Genomic DNA, 21,179 nt, shown 5'->3' with positions numbered 1-21,179 from the left:
TGAATTTTTAGGTTTCACTCTGTTTTCTCCTATATGGATAGATGTATTTGGAACTCTAAATCCAACACGGTTTGTGCTAGCTTCTTGAAACTTGACACAACAAAGTAGTTTCACTTTCTATCTCTACGTTTTGATTCCTCTTGATGTAGCTCTAAGCAGTGACCTGCGAGAAACCATTTCATGGAACGGGGTTGCCAAGCTTCCAAAAATTACGAATCTCCAGAAATCTCAGCAAATATTTTTTCACCCAAACTGGATGATACTTTCAGGTAATGATCAGTACACTAAGGTGACTTGGTTCCCCAAATTTCGTTCTTCTATATTGAAGCGTTCATTTCCAGTAACAGTTTGAATTTTTAGGTTTCACTCTGTTTTCTCCTATATTGATAGATGTATTTGGAACTCTAAATCCAACACGGGTTGTGCTAGCTTCTTGAAACTTGACACAACAAACTAGTTTCACGTTCTATCTCTACGTTTTGTTTCCTCTTGATGTAGCCCTAAGCAGTGACTGGCGAGAAACACTTTCATGGGAAGGGGTTGCCAAGCTTCCAAAAATTACAAATCTCCAGAAATCTCAGCAAATATTGTTTCACCCAAACTGGATGATACTTTCAGGTAATGATCAGTACACTAAGGCGACTTGGTTCCCCAAATTTCGTTCTTCTATGTTGAAGCGTTCATTTCCAGTAACAGTTTGAATTTTTAGGTTTCACTCTGTTTTCTCCTATATTGATAGATGTATTTGGAACACTAAATCCAACACGGTTTCTGCTAGCTTCTTGAAACTTGACACAACAAAGTAGTTTCACGTTCTATCTCTACATTTTGTTTCCTCTTGATGTAGCCCTAAGCAGTGACTGGCGAGAACCACTTTCATGTGAAGGGGTTGCCAAGCTTCCAAAAATTACGAATCTCCAGAAATCTCAGCAAATATTTTTTCACCCAAACTGGATGATACTTTCAGGTAATGATCAGTACACTAAGGCGACTTGGTTCCCCAAATTTCGTTCTTCTATGTTGAAGCGTTCATTTCCAGTAACAGTTTGAATTTTTAGGTTTCACTCTGTTTTCTCCTATATTGATAGATGTATTTGGAACTCTAAATCCAACACGGTTTGTGCTAGCTTCTTGAAAATTGACACAACAAAGTAGTTTCACGTTCTATCTCTACGTTTTGTTTCCTCTTGATGTAGCCCTAAGCAGTGACTGGAGAGAAACCCTTTCATGGAACGGGGTTGCCAAGCTTCCAAAAATTACGAATCTCCAGAAATCTCAGCAAATATTTTTTCACCCAAACTGGATGATACTTTCAGGTAATGATCAGTACACTAAGGCGACTTGGTTCCCCAAATTTCGTTCTTCTATGTTGAAGCGTTCATTTCCAGTAACAGTTTGAATTTTTAGGTTTCACTCTGTTTTCTCCTATATTTATAGAGGTATTTGGAAATCTAAATCCAACACGGTTTGTGCTAGCTTCTTGAAACTTGTCACAACAAAGTAGTTTCACGTTCTATATCTACGTTTTGTTTCCTCTTGATGTAGCCCTAAGCAGTGACTGGCGAGAAACACTTTCATGGGAAGGGGTTGCCAAGCTTCCAAAAATTACGAATCTCCATAAATCTCAGCAAATATTTTTTCACCCAAACTGGATGATACTTTCAGGTAATGATCAGTACACTAAGGCGACTTGGTTCCCCAAATTTCGTTCTTCTATGTTGAAGCGTTCATTTCCAGTAACAGTTTGAATTTTTAGGTTTCACTCTGTTTTCTCCTATATTGATAGATGTATTTGGAACTCTAAATCCAACACGGTTTGTGCTAGCTTCTTGAAACTTGACACAACAAAGTAGTCTCACGTTCTATCTCTACGTTTTGTTTCCTCTTAATGGAGCCCTAAGCAGTGACTGGCGAGAAACCCTTTCATGGAAGGGGGTTGCCAAGCTTCCAAAAATTACGAATCTCCAGAAATCTCAGCAAATATTTTTTCACCCAAACTGGATGATACTTTCAGGTAATGATCAGTACACTAAGGCGACTTGGTTCCCCAAATTTCGTTCTTCTATGTTGAAGCGTTCATTTCCAGTAACAGTTTGAATTTTTAGGTTTCACTCTGTTTTCTCCTATATTGATAGATGTATTTGGAACTCTAAATCCAACACGGTTTGTGCTAGCTTCTTGAAACTTGACACAACAAAGTAGTTTCACGTTCTATCTCTACGTTTTGTTTCCTCTTGATGTAGCCCTAAGCAGTGACTGGCGAGAAACACTTTCATGGGAAGGGTTTGCCAAGCTTCCAAAAATTACGAATCTCCAGAAATGTCAGCAAATATTTTTTCACCCAAACTGGATGATACTTTCAGGTAATGATCAGTACACTAAGGCGACTTGGTTCCCCAAATTTCGTTCTTCTATGTTGAAGCGTTCATTTCCAGTAACAGTTTGAATTTTTAGGTTTCACTCTGTTTTCTCCTATATTGATAGATGTGTTTGGAACTCTAAATCCAACACGGTTTGTGCTAGCTTCTTGAAACTTGACACAACAAAGTAGTTTCACGTTCTATCTCTACGTTTTGTTTCCTCTTGATGTAGCCCTAAGCAGTGACTGGTGAGAAACACTTTCATGGGAAGGGGTTGCCAAGCTTCCAAAAATTACGAATCTCCAGAAATCTCAGCAAATATTTTTTCACCCAAACTGGATGATACTTTCAGGTAATGATCAGTACACTAATGCGACTTGGTTCCCCAAATTTCGTTCTTCTATGTTGAAGCGTTCATTTCCAGTAACAGTTTGAATTTTTAGGTTTCACTCTGTTTTCTCCTATATTGATAGATGTATTTGGAACTCTAAATCCAACACGGTTTGGGCTAGCTTCTTGAAACTTGACACAACAAAGTAGTTTCACGTTCTATCTCTACGTTTGGTTTCCTCTTGATGTAGCCCTAAGCAGTGACTGGCGAGAAACACTTTCATGGGAAGGGGTTGCCAAGCTTCCAAAAATTACGAATCTCCAGAAATCTCAGCAAATATTTTTTCACCCAAACTGGATGATACTTTCAGGTAATGATCAGTACACTAAGGCGACTTGGTTCCCCAAATTTCGGTCTTCTATGTTGAAGCGTTCATTTCCAATAACAGTTTGAATTTTTAGGTTTCACTCTCTTTTCTCCTATATTGATAGATGTATTTGGAACTCTAAATCCAACACGGTTTGTGCTAGCTTCTTGAAACTTGACACAACAAAGTAGTTTCACGTTCTATATCTACGTTTTGTTTCCTCTTGATGTAGCCCTAAGCAGTGACTGGCGAGAAACACTTTCATAGGAAGGGGTTGCCAAGCTTCCAAAAATTACGAATCTCCAGAAATCTCAGCAAATATTTTTTCACCCAAACTGGATGATACTTTCAGGTAATGATCAGTACACTAAGGCGACTTGGTTCCCCAAATTTCGTTCTTCTATGTTGAAGCGTTCATTTCCAGTAACAGTTTGAATTTTTAGGTTTCACTCTGTTTTCTCCTATATTGATAGATGTATTTTGAACTCTAAATCCAACACCGTTTGTGCTAGCTTCTTGAAACTTGTCACAACAAAGTAGTTTCACGTTCTATCTCTACCTTTTGTTTCCTCTTGATGTAGCCCTAAGCAGTGACTGGCGAGAAACACTTTCATGGGAAGGGGTTGCCAAGCTTCCAAAAATTACGAATCTCCAGAAATCTCAGCAAATATTTTTTCACCCAAACTGGATGATACTTTCAGGTAATGATCAGTACACTAAGGCGACTTGGTTCCCCAAATTTCGTTCTTCTATGTTGAAGCGTTCATTTCCAGTAACAGTTTGAATTTTTAGGTTTCACTCTGTTTTCTCCTATATTGATAGAGGTATTTGGAAATCTAAATCCAACACGGTTTGTGCTAGCTTCTTGAAACTTGTCACAACAAAGTAGTTTCACGTTCTATATCTACGTTTTGTTTCCTCTTGATGTAGCCCTAAGCAGTGACTGGCGAAAAACACTTTCATGGGAAGGGGTTGCCAAGCTTCCAAAAATTACGAATCTCCATAAATCTCAGCAAATATTTTTTCACCCAAACTGGATGATACTTTCAGGTAATGATCAGTACACTAAGGCGACTTGGTTCCCCAAATTTCGTTCTTCTATGTTGAAGCGTTCATTTCCAGTAACAGTTTGAATTTTTAGGTTTCACTCTGTTTTCTCCTATATTGATAGATGTATTTGGAACTCTAAATCCAACACCGTTTGTGCTAGCTTCTTGAAACTTGTCACAACAAAGTAGTTTCACGTTCTATCTCTACCTTTTGTTTCCTCTTGATGTAGCCCTAAGCAGTGACTGGCGAGAAACACTTTCATGGGAAGGGGTTGCCAAGCTTCCAAAAATTACGAATCTCCAGAAATCTCAGCAAATATTTTTTCACCCAAACTGGATGATACTTTCAGGTAATGATCAGTACACTAAGGCGACTTGGTTCCCCAAATTTCGTTCTTCTATGTTGAAGCGTTCATTTCCAGTAACAGTTTGAATTTTTAGGTTTCACTCTGTTTTCTCCTATATTGATAGATGTATTTGGAACTCTAAATCCAACACGGTTTGTGCTAGCTTCTTGAAACTTGACACCACAAAGTAGTTTCATGTTCTCTCTCTACGTTTTGTTTCCTCTTGATGTAGCCCTAAGCAGTGACTGGCGAGAAACACTTTCATGGGAAGGGGTTGCCAAGCTTCCAAAAATTACGAATCTCCAGAAATCTCAGCAAATATTTTTTCACCCAAACTGGATGATACTTTCAGGTAATGATCAGTACACTAAGGCGACTTGGTTCCCCAAATTCGTTCTTCTATGTTGAAGCGTTAAATTCCAGTAACAGTTTGAATTTTTAGGTTTCACTCTGTTTTCTCCTATATTGATAGATGTATTTGGAACTCTAAATCCAACACGGTTTGTGCTAGCTTCTTGAAACTTGACACAACAAAGTAGTTTCACGCTCTATCTCTACGTTTTGTTTCCTCTTGATGTAGCCCTAAGCAGTGACTGGCAAGAAACCCTTTCATGGGAAGGGTTGCCACGCTTCCAAAAATTACGAATCTCCAGAAATCTCAGCCAATATTTTTTCACCCAAACTGGATGATACTTTCAGGTAATGATCAGTACACTAAGGCGACTTGGTTCCCCAAATTTCGTTCTTCTATGTTGAAGCGTTCATTTCCAGTAACAGTTTGAATTTTTAGGTTTCACTCTTTTTTCTCCTATATTGATAGATGTATTTGGAACTCTAAATCCAACACGGTTTGTGCTAGCTTCTTGAAACTTGACACAACAAAGTAGTCTCACGTTCTATCTCTACGTTTTGCTTCCTCTTGATGTAGCCCTAAGCAGTGACTGGCGAGAAACACTTTCATGGGAAGGGGTTGCCAAGCTTCCAAAAATTACGAATCTCCAGAAATCTCAGCAAATATTTTTTCACCCAAACTGGATGATACTTTCAGGTAATGATCAGTACACTAAGGCGACTTGGTTCCCCAAATTTCGTTCTTCTATGTTGAAGCGTTCATTTCCAGTAACAGTTTGAATTTTTAGGTTTCACTCTGTTTTCTCCTATATTGATAGATGTATTTGGAACTCTAAATCCAACACGGTTTGTGCTAGCTTCTTGAAACTTGACACAACAAAGTAGTCTCACGTTCTATCTCTACGTTTTGTTTCCTCTTAATGGAGCCCTAAGCAGTGACTGGCGAGAAACCCTTTCATGGAACGGGGTTGCCAAGCTTCCAAAAATTACGAATCTCCAGAAATCTCAGCAAATATTTTTTCACCCAAACTGGATGATACTTTCAGGTAATGATCAGTACACTAAGGCGACTTGGTTCCCCAAATTTCGTTCTTCTATGTTGAAGCATTCATTTCCAGTAACAGTTTGAATTTTTAGGTTTCACTCTGTTTTCTCCTATATTGATAGATGTATTTGGAACTCTAAATCCAACACGGTTTGTGCTAGCTTCTTGAAACTTGACACAACAAAGTAGTTTCACGTTCTATCTCTACGTTTGGTTTCCTCTTGATGTAGCCCTAAGCAGTGACTGGCGAGAAACACTTTCATGGGAAGGGGTTGCCAAGCTTCCAAAAATTACGAATCTCCACAAATCTCAGCAAATATTTTTTCACCCAAACTGGATGATACTTTCAGGTAATGATCAGTACACTAAGGCGACTTGGTTCCCCAAATTTCGTTCTTCTATGTTGAAGCGTTCATTTCCACGAACAGTTTGAATTTTTAGGTTTCACTCTGTTTTCTCCTATATTGATAGAGGTATTTGGAACTCTAAATCCAACACGGTTTGTGCTAGCTTCTTGAAACTTGTCACAACAAAGTAGTTTCACGTTCTATATCTACGTTTTGTTTCCTCTTGATGTAGCCCTAAGCAGTGACTGGCGAGAAACACTTTCATGGGAAGGGGTTGCCAAGCTTCCCAAAATTACGAATCTCCATTAATCTCAGCAAATATTTTTTCACCCAAACTGGATGATACTTTCAGGTAATGATCAGTACACTAAGGCGACTTGGTTCCCCAAATTTCGTTCTTCTATGTTGAAGCGTTCATTTCCAGTAACAGTTTGAATTTTTAGGTTTTACTCTGTTTTCTCCTATATTGATAGATGTATTTGGAACTCTAAATCCAACACGGTTTGTGCTAGCTTCTTGAAACTTGACACAACAAAGTAGTCTCACGTTCTATCTCTACGTTTTGTTTCCTCTTAATGGAGCCCTAAGCAGTGACTGGCGAGAAACCCTTTCATGGAAGGGGGTTGCCAAGCTTCCAAAAATTACGAATCTCCAGAAATCTCAGCAAATATTTTTTCACCCAAACTGGATGATACTTTCAGGTAATGATCAGTACACTAAGGCGACTTGGTTCCCCAAATTTCGTTCTTCTATGTTGAAGCGTTCATTTCCAGTAACAGTTTGAATTTTTAGGTTTCACTCTGTTTTCTCCTATATTGATAGATGTATTTGGAACTCTAAATCCAACACGGGTTGTGCTAGCTTCTTGAAACTTGACACAACAAACTAGTTTCACGTTCTATCTCTACGTTTTGTTTCCTCTTGATGTAGCCCTAAGCAGTGACTGGCGAGAAACACTTTCATGGGAAGGGGTTGCCAAGCTTCCAAAAATTACAAATCTCCAGAAATCTCAGCAAATATTGTTTCACCCAAACTGGATGATACTTTCAGGTAATGATCAGTACACTAAGGCGACTTGGTTCCCCAAATTTCGTTCTTCTATGTTGAAGCGTTCATTTCCAGTAACAGTTTGAATTTTTAGGTTTCACTCTGTTTTCTCCTATATTGATAGATGTATTTGGAACACTAAATCCAACACGGTTTCTGCTAGCTTCTTGAAACTTGACACAACAAAGTAGTTTCACGTTCTATCTCTACGTTTTGTTTCCTCTTGATGTAGCTCTAAGCAGTGACTGGCGAGAAACACTTTCATGGGAAGGGGTTGCCAAGCTTCCATAAATTACGAATCTCCAGAAATCTCAGCCAATATATTTTCACCCAAACTGGATGATACTTTCAGGTAATGATCAGTACACTAAGGCGACTTGGTTCCCCAAATTTCGTTCTTCTATGTTGAAGCGTTCATTTCCAGTAACAGTTTGAATTTTTAGGTTTCACTCTGTTTTCTCCTATATGGATAGATGTATTTGGAACTCTAAATCCAACACGGTTTGTGCTAGCTTCTAGAAACTTGACACAACAAAGTAGTTTCACTTTCTATCTCTACGTTTTGATTCCTCTTGATGTAGCTCTAAGCAGTGACCTGCGAGAAACCATTTCATGGAACGGGGTTGCCAAGCTTCCAAAAATTACGAATCTCCAGAAATCTCAGCAAATATTTTTTCACCCAAACTGGATGATACTTTCAGGTAATGATCAGTACACTAAGGTGACTTGGTTCCCCAAATTTCGTTCTTCTATATTGAAGCGTTCATTTCCAGTAACAGTTTGAATTTTTAGGTTTCACTCTGTTTTCTCCTATATTGATAGATGTATTTGGAACTCTAAATCCAACACGGGTTGTGCTAGCTTCTTGAAACTTGACACAACAAACTAGTTTCACGTTCTATCTCTACGTTTTGTTTCCTCTTGATGTAGCCCTAAGCAGTGACTGGCGAGAAACACTTTCATGGGAAGGGGTTGCCAAGCTTCCAAAAATTACAAATCTCCAGAAATCTCAGCAAATATTGTTTCACCCAAACTGGATGATACTTTCAGGTAATGATCAGTACACTAAGGCGACTTGGTTCCCCAAATTTCGTTCTTCTATGTTGAAGCGTTCATTTCCAGTAACAGTTTGAATTTATAGGTTTCACTCTGTTTTCTCCTATATTGATAGATGTATTTGGAACTCTAAATCCAACACGGTTTGTGCTAGCTTCTTGAAACTTGACACCACAAAGTAGTTTCATGTTCTCTCTCTACCTTTTGTTTCCTCTTAATGGAGCCCTAAGCAGTGACTGGCGAGAAACCCTTTCATGGAACGGGGTTGCCAAGCTTCCAAAAATTACGAATCTCCAGAAATCTCAGCAAATATTTTTTCACCCAAACTGGATGATACTTTCAGGTAATGATCAGTACACTAAGGCGACTTGGTTCCCCAAATTCGTTCTTCTATGTTGAAGCGTTAAATTCCAGTAACAGTTTGAATTTTTAGGTTTCACTCTGTTTTCTCCTATATTGATAGATGTATTTGGAACTCTAAATCCAACACGGTTTGTGCTAGCTTCTTGAAACTTGACACAACAAAGTAGTTTCACGCTCTATCTCTACGTTTTGTTTCCTCTTGATGTAGCCCTAAGCAGTGACTGGCAAGAAACCCTTTCATGGGAAGGGTTGCCACGCTTCCAAAAATTACGAATCTCCAGAAATCTCAGCCAATATTTTTTCACCCAAACTGGATGATACTTTCAGGTAATGATCAGTACACTAAGGCGACTTGGTTCCCCAAATTTCGTTCTTCTATGTTGAAGCGTTCATTTCCAGTAACAGTTTGAATTTTTAGGTTTCACTCTGTTTTCTCCTATATTGATAGATGTATTTGGAACTCTAAATCCAACACGGTTTGTGCTAGCTTCTTGAAACTTGACACAACAAAGTAGTCTCACGTTCTATCTCTACGTTTTGCTTCCTCTTGATGTAGCCCTAAGCAGTGACTGGCGAGAAACACTTTCATGGGAAGGGGTTGCCAAGCTTCCAAAAATTACGAATCTCCAGAAATCTCAGCAAATATTTTTTCACCCAAACTGGATGATACTTTCAGGTAATGATCAGTACACTAAGGCGACTTGGTTCCCCAAATTTCGTTCTTCTATGTTGAAGCGTTCATTTCCAGTAACAGTTTGAATTTTTAGGTTTCACTCTGTTTTCTCCTATATTGATAGATGTATTTGGAACTCTAAATCCAACACGGTTTGTGCTAGCTTCTTGAAACTTGACACAACAAAGTAGTCTCACGTTCTATCTCTACGTTTTGTTTCCTCTTAATGGAGCCCTAAGCAGTGACTGGCGAGAAACCCTTTCATGGAACGGGGTTGCCAAGCTTCCAAAAATTACGAATCTCCAGAAATCTCAGCAAATATTTTTTCACCCAAACTGGATGATACTTTCAGGTAATGATCAGTACACTAAGGCGACTTGGTTCCCCAAATTTCGTTCTTCTATGTTGAAGCATTCATTTCCAGTAACAGTTTGAATTTTTAGGTTTCACTCTGTTTTCTCCTATATTGATAGATGTATTTAGAACTCTAAATCCAACACGGTTTGTGCTAGCTTCTTGAAACTTGACACAACAAAGTAGTTTCACGTTCTATCTCTACGTTTGGTTTCCTCTTGATGTAGCCCTAAGCAGTGACTGGCGAGAAACACTTTCATGGGAAGGGGTTGCCAAGCTTCCAAAAATTACGAATCTCCAGAAATCTCAGCAAATATTTTTTCACCCAAACTGGATGATACTTTCAGGTAATGATCAGTACACTAAGGCGACTTGGTTCCCCAAATTTCGTTCTTCTATGTTGAAGCGTTCATTTCCACGAACAGTTTGAATTTTTAGGTTTCACTCTGTTTTCTCCTATATTGATAGAGGTATTTGGAACTCTAAATCCAACACGGTTTGTGCTAGCTTCTTGAAACTTGTCACAACAAAGTAGTTTCACGTTCTATATCTACGTTTTGTTTCCTCTTGATGTAGCCCTAAGCAGTGACTGGCGAGAAACACTTTCATGGGAAGGGGTTGCCAAGCTTCCAAAAATTACGAATCTCCAGTAATCTCAGCAAATATTTTTTCACCCAAACTGGATGATACTTTCAGGTAATGATCAGTACACTAAGGCGACTTGGTTCCCCAAATTTCGTTCTTCTATGTTGAAGCGTTCATTTCCAGTAACAGTTTGAATTTTTAGGTTTTACTCTGTTTTCTCCTATATTGATAGATGTATTTGGAACTCTAAATCCAACACGGTTTGTGCTAGCTTCTTGAAACTTGACACAACAAAGTAGTCTCACGTTCTATCTCTACGTTTTGTTTCCTCTTAATGGAGCCCTAAGCAGTGACTGGCGAGAAACCCTTTCATGGAAGGGGGTTGCCAAGCTTCCAAAAATTACGAATCTCCAGAAATCTCAGCAAATATTTTTTCACCCAAACTGGATGATACTTTCAGGTAATGATCAGTACACTAAGGCGACTTGGTTCCCCAAATTTCGTTCTTCTATGTTGAAGCGTTCATTTCCAGTAACAGTTTGAATTTTTAGGTTTCACTCTGTTTTCTCCTATATTGATAGATGTATTTGGAACTCTAAATCCAACACGGGTTGTGCTAGCTTCTTGAAACTTGACACAACAAACTAGTTTCACGTTCTATCTCTACGTTTTGTTTCCTCTTGATGTAGCCCTAAGCAGTGACTGGCGAGAAACACTTTCATGGGAAGGGGTTGCCAAGCTTCCAAAAATTACAAATCTCCAGAAATCTCAGCAAATATTGTTTCACCCAAACTGGATGATACTTTCAGGTAATGATCAGTACACTAAGGCGACTTGGTTCCCCAAATTTCGTTCTTCTATGTTGAAGCGTTCATTTCCAGTAACAGTTTGAATTTTTAGGTTTCACTCTGTTTTCTCCTATATTGATAGATGTATTTGGAACACTAAATCCAACACGGTTTCTGCTAGCTTCTTGAAACTTGACACAACAAAGTAGTTTCACGTTCTATCTCTACGTTTTGTTTCCTCTTGATGTAGCTCTAAGCAGTGACTGGCGAGAAACACTTTCATGGGAAGGGGTTGCCAAGCTTCCATAAATTACGAATCTCCAGAAATCTCAGCCAATATATTTTCACCCAAACTGGATGATACTTTCAGGTAATGATCAGTACACTAAGGCGACTTGGTTCCCCAAATTTCGTTCTTCTATGTTGAAGCGTTCATTTCCAGTAACAGTTTGAATTTTTAGGTTTCACTCTGTTTTCTCCTATATGGATAGATGTATTTGGAACTCTAAATCCAACACGGTTTGTGCTAGCTTCTTGAAACTTGACACAACAAAGTAGTTTCACTTTCTATCTCTACGTTTTGATTCCTCTTGATGTAGCTCTAAGCAGTGACCTGCGAGAAACCATTTCATGGAACGGGGTTGCCAAGCTTCCAAAAATTACGAATCTCCAGAAATCTCAGCAAATATTTTTTCACCCAAACTGGATGATACTTTCAGGTAATGATCAGTACACTAAGGTGACTTGGTTCCCCAAATTTCGTTCTTCTATATTGAAGCGTTCATTTCCAGTAACAGTTTGAATTTTTAGGTTTCACTCTGTTTTCTCCTATATTGATAGATGTATTTGGAACTCTAAATCCAACACGGGTTGTGCTAGCTTCTTGAAACTTGACACAACAAACTAGTTTCACGTTCTATCTCTACGTTTTGTTTCCTCTTGATGTAGCCCTAAGCAGTGACTGGCGAGAAACACTTTCATGGGAAGGGGTTGCCAAGCTTCCAAAAATTACAAATCTCCAGAAATCTCAGCAAATATTGTTTCACCCAAACTGGATGATACTTTCAGGTAATGATCAGTACACTAAGGCGACTTGGTTCCCCAAATTTCGTTCTTCTATGTTGAAGCGTTCATTTCCAGTAACAGTTTGAATTTTTAGGTTTCACTCTGTTTTCTCCTATATTGATAGATGTATTTGGAACACTAAATCCAACACGGTTTCTGCTAGCTTCTTGAAACTTGACACAACAAAGTAGTTTCACGTTCTATCTCTACATTTTGTTTCCTCTTGATGTAGCCCTAAGCAGTGACTGGCGAGAACCACTTTCATGTGAAGGGGTTGCCAAGCTTCCAAAAATTACGAATCTCCAGAAATCTCAGCAAATATTTTTTCACCCAAACTGGATGATACTTTCAGGTAATGATCAGTACACTAAGGCGACTTGGTTCCCCAAATTTCGTTCTTCTATGTTGAAGCGTTCATTTCCAGTAACAGTTTGAATTTTTAGGTTTCACTCTGTTTTCTCCTATATTGATAGATGTATTTGGAACTCTAAATCCAACACGGTTTGTGCTAGCTTCTTGAAAATTGACACAACAAAGTAGTTTCACGTTCTATCTCTACGTTTTGTTTCCTCTTGATGTAGCCCTAAGCAGTGACTGGAGAGAAACCCTTTCATGGAACGGGGTTGCCAAGCTTCCAAAAATTACGAATCTCCAGAAATCTCAGCAAATATTTTTTCACCCAAACTGGATGATACTTTCAGGTAATGATCAGTACACTAAGGCGACTTGGTTCCCCAAATTTCGTTCTTCTATGTTGAAGCGTTCATTTCCAGTAACAGTTTGAATTTTTAGGTTTCACTCTGTTTTCTCCTATATTTATAGAGGTATTTGGAAATCTAAATCCAACACGGTTTGTGCTAGCTTCTTGAAACTTGTCACAACAAAGTAGTTTCACGTTCTATATCTACGTTTTGTTTCCTCTTGATGTAGCCCTAAGCAGTGACTGGCGAGAAACACTTTCATGGGAAGGGGTTGCCAAGCTTCCAAAAATTACGAATCTCCATAAATCTCAGCAAATATTTTTTCACCCAAACTGGATGATACTTTCAGGTAATGATCAGTACACTAAGGCGACTTGGTTCCCCAAATTTCGTTCTTCTATGTTGAAGCGTTCATTTCCAGTAACAGTTTGAATTTTTAGGTTTCACTCTGTTTTCTCCTATATTGATAGATGTATTTGGAACTCTAAATCCAACACGGTTTGTGCTAGCTTCTTGAAACTTGACACAACAAAGTAGTCTCACGTTCTATCTCTACGTTTTGTTTCCTCTTAATGGAGCCCTAAGCAGTGACTGGCGAGAAACCCTTTCATGGAAGGGGGTTGCCAAGCTTCCAAAAATTACGAATCTCCAGAAATCTCAGCAAATATTTTTTCACCCAAACTGGATGATACTTTCAGGTAATGATCAGTACACTAAGGCGACTTGGTTCCCCAAATTTCGTTCTTCTATGTTGAAGCGTTCATTTCCAGTAACAGTTTGAATTTTTAGGTTTCACTCTGTTTTCTCCTATATTGATAGATGTATTTGGAACTCTAAATCCAACACGGTTTGTGCTAGCTTCTTGAAACTTGACACAACAAAGTAGTTTCACGTTCTATCTCTACGTTTTGTTTCCTCTTGATGTAGCCCTAAGCAGTGACTGGCGAGAAACACTTTCATGGGAAGGGTTTGCCAAGCTTCCAAAAATTACGAATCTCCAGAAATGTCAGCAAATATTTTTTCACCCAAACTGGATGATACTTTCAGGTAATGATCAGTACACTAAGGCGACTTGGTTCCCCAAATTTCGTTCTTCTATGTTGAAGCGTTCATTTCCAGTAACAGTTTGAATTTTTAGGTTTCACTCTGTTTTCTCCTATATTGATAGATGTGTTTGGAACTCTAAATCCAACACGGTTTGTGCTAGCTTCTTGAAACTTGACACAACAAAGTAGTTTCACGTTCTATCTCTACGTTTTGTTTCCTCTTGATGTAGCCCTAAGCAGTGACTGGTGAGAAACACTTTCATGGGAAGGGGTTGCCAAGCTTCCAAAAATTACGAATCTCCAGAAATCTCAGCAAATATTTTTTCACCCAAACTGGATGATACTTTCAGGTAATGATCAGTACACTAATGCGACTTGGTTCCCCAAATTTCGTTCTTCTATGTTGAAGCGTTCATTTCCAGTAACAGTTTGAATTTTTAGGTTTCACTCTGTTTTCTCCTATATTGATAGATGTATTTGGAACTCTAAATCCAACACGGTTTGGGCTAGCTTCTTGAAACTTGACACAACAAAGTAGTTTCACGTTCTATCTCTACGTTTGGTTTCCTCTTGATGTAGCCCTAAGCAGTGACTGGCGAGAAACACTTTCATGGGAAGGGGTTGCCAAGCTTCCAAAAATTACGAATCTCCAGAAATCTCAGCAAATATTTTTTCACCCAAACTGGATGATACTTTCAGGTAATGATCAGTACACTAAGGCGACTTGGTTCCCCAAATTTCGGTCTTCTATGTTGAAGCGTTCATTTCCAATAACAGTTTGAATTTTTAGGTTTCACTCTCTTTTCTCCTATATTGATAGATGTATTTGGAACTCTAAATCCAACACGGTTTGTGCTAGCTTCTTGAAACTTGACACAACAAAGTAGTTTCACGTTCTATATCTACGTTTTGTTTCCTCTTGATGTAGCCCTAAGCAGTGACTGGCGAGAAACACTTTCATAGGAAGGGGTTGCCAAGCTTCCAAAAATTACGAATCTCCAGAAATCTCAGCAAATATTTTTTCACCCAAACTGGATGATACTTTCAGGTAATGATCAGTACACTAAGGCGACTTGGTTCCCCAAATTTCGTTCTTCTATGTTGAAGCGTTCATTTCCAGTAACAGTTTGAATTTTTAGGTTTCACTCTGTTTTCTCCTATATTGATAGATGTATTTTGAACTCTAAATCCAACACCGTTTGTGCTAGCTTCTTGAAACTTGTCACAACAAAGTAGTTTCACGTTCTATCTCTACCTTTTGTTTCCTCTTGATGTAGCCCTAAGCAGTGACTGGCGAGAAACACTTTCATGGGAAGGGGTTGCCAAGCTTCCAAAAATTACGAATCTCCAGAAATCTCAGCAAATATTTTTTCACCCAAACTGGATGATACTTTCAGGTAATGATCAGTACACTAAGGCGACTTGGTTCCCCAAATTTCGTTCTTCTATGTTGAAGCGTTCATTTCCAGTAACAGTTTGAATTTTTAGGTTTCACGCTGTTTTCTCCTATATTGATAGATGTATTTGGAACTCTAAATCCAACACGGTTTGTGCTAGCTTCTTGAAACTTGACACCACAAAGTAGTTTCATGTTCTCTCTCTACGTTTTGTTTCCTCTTGATGTAGCCTTAAGCAGTGACTGGCGAGAAACACTTTCATGGGAAGGGGTTGCCAAGCTTCCAAAAATTACGAATCTCCAGAAATCTCAGCAAATATTTTTTCACCCAAACTGGATGATACTTTCAGGTAATGATCAGTACACTAAGGCGACTTGGTTCCCCAAATTTCGTTCTTCTATGTTGAAGCGTTCATTTCCAGTAACAGTTTCAATTTTTAGGTTTCACTCTGTTTTCTCCTATATTGATAGTTGTATTTGGAACTCTAAATCCAACACGGTTTGTGCTAGCTTCTTGAAACTTGACACAACAAAGTAGTTTCACGTTCTATATCTAGGTTTTGTTTCCTCTTGATGTAGCCCTAAGCAGTGACTGGCGAGAAACACTTTCATGGGAAGGGGTTGCCAAGCTTCCAAAAATTACGAATCTCCAGAAATCTCAGCAAATATTTTTTCACCCAAACTGGATGATACTTTCAGGTAATGATCAGTACACTAAGGCGACTTGGTTCCCCAAATTTCGTTCTTCTATGTTGAAGCGTTCATTTCCAGTAACAGTTTGAATTTTTAGGTTTCACTCTGTTTTCTCCTATATTGATAGATGTATTTGGAACTCTAAATCCAACACGGTTTGTGCTAGCTTCTTGAAACTTGACACAACAGAGTAGTCTCACGTTCTATCTCTACATTTTGTTTCCTCTTAATGGAGCCCTAAGCAGTGACTGGCGAGAAACCCTTTCATGGAAGGGGGTTGCCAAGCTTCCAAAAATTACGAATCTCCAGAAATCTCAGCAAATATTTTTTCACCCAAACTGGATGATACTTTCAGGTAATGATCAGTACACTAAGGCGACTTGGTTCCCCAAATTTCGTTCTTCTATGTTGAAGCGTTCATTTCCAGTAACAGTTTGAATTTTTAGGTTTCACTCTGTTTTCTCCTATATTGATAGATGTATTTGGAACTCTAAATCCAACACGGTTTGTGCTAGCTTCTTGAAACTTGACACAACAAAGTAGTTTCACGTTCTATCTCTACGTTTTGTTTCCTCTTGATGTAGCCCTAAGCAGTGACTGGCGAGAAACACTTTCATGGGAAGGGGTTGCCAAGCTTCCAAAAATTACGAATCTCCAGAAATGTCAGCAAATATTTTTTCACCCAAACTGGATGATACTTTCAGGTAATGATCAGTACACTAAGGCGACTTGGTTCCCCAAATTTCGTTCTTCTATGTTGAAGCGTTCATTTCCAGTAACAGTTTGAATTTTTAGGTTTCACTCTGTTTTCTCCTATATAGATAGATGTGTTTGGAACTCTAAATCCAACACGGTTTGTGCTAGCTTCTTGAAACTTGACACAACAAAGTAGTTTCATGTTCTATCTCTACGTTTTGTTTCCTCTTGATGTAGCCCTAAGCAGTGACTGGCGAGAAACACTTTCATGGGAAGGGGTTGCCAAGCTTCCAAAAATTACGAATCTCCAGAAATCTCAGCCAATATTTTTTCACCCAAACTGGATGATACTTTCAGGTAATGATCAGTACACTAATGCGACTTGGTTCCCCAAATTTCATTCTTCTATGTTGAAGCGTTCATTTCCAGTAACAGTTTGAATTTTTAGGTTTCACTCTGTTTTCTCCTATATTGATAGATGTATTTGGAACTCTAAATCCAACACGGTTTGTGCTAGCTTCTTGAAACTTGACACAACAAAGTAGTTTCACGTTCTATCTCTACTTTTGGTTTCCTCTTGATGTAGCCCTAAGCAGTGACTGGCGAGAAACACTTTCATGGGAAGGGGTTGCCAAGCTTCCAAAAATTACGAATCTCCAGAAATCTCAGCAAATATTTTTTCACCCAAACTGGATGATACTTTCAGGTAATGATCAGTACACTAAGGCGACTTGGTTCCCCAAATTTCGGTCTTCTATGTTGAAGCGTTCATTTCCAATAACAGTTTGAATTTTTAGGTTTCACTCTCTTTTCTCCTATATTGATAGATGTATTTGGAACTCTAAATCCAACACGGTTTGTGCTAGCTTCTTGAAACTTGACACAACAAAGTAGTTTCACGTTCTATATCTACGTTTTGTTTCCTCTTGATGTAGCCCTAAGCAGTGACTGGCGAGAAACACTTTCATAGGAAGAGGTTGCCAAGCTTCCAAAAATTACGAATCTCCAGAAATCTCAGCCAATATTTTTTCACCCAAACTGGATGATACTTTCAGGTAATGATCAGTACACTAAGGCGACTTGGTTCCCCAAATTTCGTTCTTCTATGTTGAAGCGTTCATTTCCAGTAACAGTTTGAATTTTTAGGTTTCACTCTGTTTTCTCCTATATTGATAGATGTATTTGGAACTCTAAATCCAACACCGTTTGTGCTAGCTTCTTGAAACTTGTCACAACAAAGTAGTTTCACTTTCTATCTCTACCTTTTGTTTCCTCTTGATGTAGCCCTAAGCAGTGACTGGCGAGAAACACTTTCATGGGAAGGGGTTGCCAAGCTTCCAAAAATTACGAATCTCCAGAAATCTCAGCAAATATTTTTTCACCCAAACTGGATGATACTTTCAGGTAATGATCAGTACACTAAGGCGACTTGGTTCCCCAAATTTCGTTCTTCTATGTTGAAGCGTTCATTTCCAGTAACAGTTTGAATTTTTAGGTTTCACTCTGTTTTCTCCTATATTGATAGATGTATTTGGAACTCTAAATCCAACACGGTTTGTGCTAGCTTCTTGAAACTTGACACCACAATGTAGTTTCATGTTCTCTCTCTACGTTTTGTTTCCTCTTGATGTAGCCCTAAGCAGTGACTGGCGAGAAACACTTTCATGGGAAGGGGTTGCCAAGCTTCCAAAAATTACGAATCTCCAGAAATCTCAGCAAATATTTTTTCACCCAAACTGGATGATACTTTCAGGTAATGATCAGTACACTAAGGCGACTTGGTTCCCCAAATTCGTTCTTCTATGTTGAAGCGTTCAATTCCAGTAACAGTTTGAATTTTTAGGTTTCACTCTGTTTTCTCCTATATTGATAGATGTATTTGGAACTCTAAATCCAACACGGTTTGTGCTAGCTTCTTGAAACTTGACACAACAAAGTAGTTTCACGCTCTATCTCTACGTTTTGTTTCCTCTTGATGTAGCCCTAAGCAGTGACTGGCAAGAAACCCTTTCATGGGAAGGGGTTGCCACGCTTCCAAAAATTACGAATCTCCAGAAATCTCAGCCAATATTTTTTCACCCAAACTGGATGATACTTTCAGGTAATGATCAGTACACTAAGGCGACTTGGTTCCCCAAATTTCGTTCTTCTATGTTGAAGCGTTCATTTCCAGTAACAGTTTGAATTTTTAGGTTTCACTCTGTTTTCTCCTATATTGATAGATGTATTTGGAACTCTAAATCCAACACGGTTTGTGCTAGCTTCTTGAAACTTGACACAACAAAGTAGTTTCACGTTCTATCTCTACGTTTTGCTTCCTCTTGATGTAGCCCTAAGCAGTGAGTGGCGAGAAACACTTTCATGGGAAGGGGTTGCCAAGCTTCCAAAAATTACGAATCTCCAGAAATCTCCGCAAATATTTTTTCACCCAAACTGGATGATACTTTCAGGTAATGATCAGTACACTAAGGCGACTTGGTTCCCCAAATTTCGTTCTTCTATATTGAAGCGTTCATTTCCAGTAACAGTTTGAATTTTTAGGTTTCACTCTGTTTTCTCCTATATTGATAGATGTATTTGGAACTCTAAATCCAACACGGTTTGTGCTAGCTTCTTGAAACTTGACACAACAAAGTAGTTTCACGCTCTATCTCTACGTTTTGTTTCCTCTTGATGTAGCCCTAAGCAGTGACTGGCAAGAAACCCTTTCATGGGAAGGGGTTGCCACGCTTCCAAAAATTACGAATCTCCAGAAATCTCAGCCAATATTTTTTCACCCAAACTGGATGATACTTTCAGGTAATGATCAGTACACTAAGGCGACTTGGTTCCCCAAATTTCGTTCTTCTATGTTGAAGCGTTCATTTCCAGTAACAGTTTGAATTTTTAGGTTTCACTCTGTTTTCTCCTATATTGATAGATGTATTTGGAACTCTAAATCCAACACGGTTTGTGCTAGCTTCTTGAAACTTGACACAACAAAGTAGTTTCACGTTCTATCTCTACGTTTTGCTTCCTCTTGATGTAGCCCTAAGCAGTGACTGGCGAGAAACACTTTCATGGGAAGGGGTTGCCAAGCTTCCAAAAATTACGAATCTCCAGAAATCTCAGCAAATATTTTTTCACCCAAACTGGATGATACTTTCAGGTAATGATCAGTACACTAAGGCGACTTGGTTCCCCAAATTTCGTTCTTCTATGTTGAAGCATTCATTTCCAGTAACAGTTTGAATTTTTAGGTTTCACTCTGTTTTCTCCTATATTGATAGATGTATTTGGAACTCTAAATCCAACACGGTTTGTGCTAGCTTCTTGAAACTTGACACAACAAAGTAGTCTCACGTTCTATCTCTACGTTTTGTTTCCTCTTAATGGAGCCCTAAGCAGTGACTGGCGAGAAACCCTTTCATGGAACGGGGTTGCCAAGCTTCCAAAAATTACGAATCTCCAGAAATCTCAGCAAATATTTTTTCACCCAAACTGGATGATACTTTCAGGTAATGATCAGTACACTAAGGCGACTTGGTTCCCCAAATTTCGTTCTTCTATGTTGAAGCATTCATTTCCAGTAACAGTTTGAATTTTTAGGTTTCTCTCTGTTTTCTCCTATATTGATAGATGTATTTAGAACTCTAAATCCAACACGGTTTGTGCTAGCTTCTTGAAACTTGACACAACAAAGTAGTTTCACGTTCTATCTCTACGTTTGGTTTCCTCTTGATGTAGCCCTAAGCAGTGACTGGCGAGAAACACTTTCATGGGAAGGGGTTGCCAAGCTTCCAAAAATTACGAATCTCCAGAAATCTCAGCAAATATTTTTTCACCCAAACTGGATGATACTTTCAGGTAATGATCAGTACACTAAGGCGACTTGGTTCCCCAAATTTCGTTCTTCTATGTTGAAGCATTCATTTCCAGTAACAGTTTGAATTTTTAGGTTTCACTCTGTTTTCTCCTATATTGATAGATGTATTTAGAACTCTAAATCCAACACGGTTTGTGCTAGCTTCTTGAAACTTGACACCACAAAGTAGTTTCATGTTCTCTCTCTACGTTTTGTTTCCTCTTGATGTAGCCCTAAGCAGTGACTGGCGAGAAACACTTTCATGGGTAGGGGTTGCCAAGCTTCCAAAAATTACGAATCTCCAGAAATGTCAGCAAATATTTTTTCACCCAAACTGGATGATACTTTCAGGTAATGATCAGTACACTAAGGCGACTTGGTTCCCCAAATTTCGTTCTTCTATGTTGAAGCGTTCATTTCCAGTAACAGTTTGAATTTTTAGGTTTCACTCTTTTTCTCCTATATTGATAGATGTATTTGGAACTCTAAATCCAACACGGTTTGTGCTAGCTTCTTGAAACTTGACACAACAAAGTAGTTTCACGTTCTATCTCTACGTTTTGCTTCCTCTTGATGTAGCCCTAAGCAGTGACTGGCGAGAAACACTTTCATGGGAAGGGGTTGCCAAGCTTCCAAAAATTACGAATCTCCAGAAATCTCAGCAAATATTTTTTC

This window comes from Spermophilus citellus (assembly GCF_964194105.1).
Source record: "Spermophilus citellus genome assembly, chromosome: 2".
Classification (NCBI taxonomy): Eukaryota; Metazoa; Chordata; class Mammalia; order Rodentia; family Sciuridae; genus Spermophilus; species Spermophilus citellus.
This window is presented reverse-complemented; position numbering follows the sequence as displayed.